Source organism: Hylobates moloch, unplaced genomic scaffold (assembly GCF_009828535.3).
Source record: "Hylobates moloch isolate HMO894 unplaced genomic scaffold, HMol_V3 SCAFFOLD_5, whole genome shotgun sequence".
Lineage (NCBI taxonomy): Eukaryota > Metazoa > Chordata > Mammalia > Primates > Hylobatidae > Hylobates > Hylobates moloch.
The window spans coordinates 69,355,576-69,358,101 of record NW_026652280.1 but is presented as its reverse complement, the minus strand read 5'-3'; positions in this window follow the sequence as shown (position 1 = coordinate 69,358,101).

Sequence of the window (2,526 nt, the reverse complement as noted above, 5' to 3'; positions counted from 1 at the left end):
AGGGCCCAAGCCGCTGCGGCGAAGCCGGGCTGAGAGCCGGCCGGGGCGCCCCGCAAAGAGACATCGCGCAGGCGCAGCGCGTCAAGGCTGCCCCACCCAGGGCATCTAGCGCAGGCGCGGTCGGATACTGTTGGGGAGTATTCTTTCATTCAATATTTGCAAAGCGCCTAATATGTGTCGGGCACTATTCTAGACGCGGGAAGATCAGCAGAGAAAAACTCCCGCCCTCTTGAAGTCTTGCTTTTTAATTGATGTGAACTGCTGTGGATCCTGTTTGTAGGGTTAATTGGCCTTATAATTTATTACATCTGAAGTTTCTCTGTATCACAGATAGAATAGTATTCTTCTATCTATCCATTCTGCCTTTTGGGTATTAATCGTATGTCTGTCAAGAAACGAAACAGACTTGTAAGCCCTGATTACTGTCAAGTAATCCGCGCCCGACGCAAATAATCGCTCTAATATTTCAAGACGTGGTAAGTGCTCTAAATGGGAAGTTGAGGGATCTAAAGTCGCGTACAGTGGTCTGGTAAAACTAGTAACCAGTAATACATTTGACTCCATTCACAATTCATGGTGATTTCAATATCCACATGGATGATTCCTGCAATGACTATACAGCCTCTCAGTTTCCAACCTCCTGTGATCTTCCCCACACCAGCGCAGCCACACATTCCTGGGATCACACACTTGACCTTACTCATAACTGTGTGCCCTCCGTAGTGTCAGTTTCAAGCAGCTCACTTTACTTCTCCTTTCCATTCCAGCTCATACCTCCTAGTGCCAGTAATTACTTAACCTTCACCAGATTCCTCACCTTTCCCTATCCCTCTGCTCTTACACGTCCCTCTTTTCCCAGCATAAATTCATGTCCCATCATTTTAGTGCGTATACTCTCAACGGCCTTGGCTCCCTCTCCCTCCTTTCTCCAAGCCAGGAAAAACCCCAACTCTCCACCTACTCTGGAACTGCTCTTGAGCAAGTGAATTTGACTGGAAAAAAACAAACGAGAATGCTAACATTACTCATTTTAATGATCATAAACATTAAGCCGACCTTTGGTGCTGCTGAGCAACTCTCCTACGTTTCCACGGTCAAATCACCCACCCACTCACTTGGAGGGCTGTTCACACCTTCCTTCTCAAAACTCCTACACAATCTCTGCTTGCCTGCCAACTCTCACTTATTGTTGAATAGAAAATAACAGTAATTCCCTTTGGCCTCACCACACAATCTATCGATCTTCCTGCATCTGTTTGCCAATCAATATTTTGCCTTTTCTCTGGTGACAACAGGTGAACTGGCCTTGGATTTTTTTCTCTGTCCTCACTTTCTTATTTAGTACCCACACACAAGACCTCTCTTCATTTGGTTGTCTAGCCTGGGCTTTCTTATAGGAAGGCAGCAGAATTTCAAGACAGTGTAAGTGGAAACTTCAGGCTTCGTAAGGCCTGGACTCCCACTGCACATTACTTCCGCCACATTTTATTGATGAAAACAAGTCATAAGGCAAGTTCAGATTCAAGAGGTAGGAAAATAGAGGAGTGTAAAATACTGTGGCCATGACTTCCAATTCACCACAACTCTGGGATGACTGATTAAATATAAAAGGACTGTTACCAGTGGAAAGCCTTATGTTTTCAAGTGAATGTAGATTTATTAACCATCCAATACCATCACCCTCTAAAACCATTGAAAGAAAACTTTCGAAGGGATCTGCACAAAAGCCTATAGCCTCCTCCACATTCTCCCTTATTGATTCATTCATTAGTGAATTATTGTTTACTGAATGCCCACTCTGCACAAGACATTAAGCCTACACACCTAGGACCCAATTGTTGAGCAAGATATATAATGCCTGCCCTCATTGCATTTGTGATCTATGAGAGGATACAATATTTAACTTAATTTTACTTTGGCATCAACAAAGAAAGAATGGAAAAAAAAAAAACCCACGATAGTGATATAGCAGTTATTAAGAAATACTTTTTAGGCAGATAGTAAGGGTAAAAGTTCTCAGTGGAAATTTTCCTGTTTTAAGAAACAACCCCTGAACCATCTCTTTTCTTTTCTTTTTTTTTTTTTTTGAGACGGAGTTTCGCTCTGTCGCCCAGGCTGGAGTGCAGTGGCGCAATCTCGGCTCACTGCAAGCTCCGCCTCCCGGGTTCACGCCATTCTCCTGCCTCAGCCTCTACAGGCGCCCGCCACCACGCCCGGCTAGTTTTTTTTGTATTTTTAGTAGAGACGGGGTTTCACCGTGGTCTCGATCTCCTGACCTCGTGATCCGCCCGCCTCGGCCTCCCAAAGTGCTGGGATTACAAGCGTGAGCCACCGCGCCCGGCCCAACCCCTGAACCATCTCTTTTCTAACAGAAAAAGCAGCTTCAAGGGCCAGGCCCGCAAGCTTTGATATGCAAATGTCAGTCATTAGAAACTGGGTTCACTCAACATGGCGATTCTGCCATCTCTTCCTTGTCATCAGGTGTACCAAGTGTCATGGCCACCTCCAGATAACACCATGTGTTCA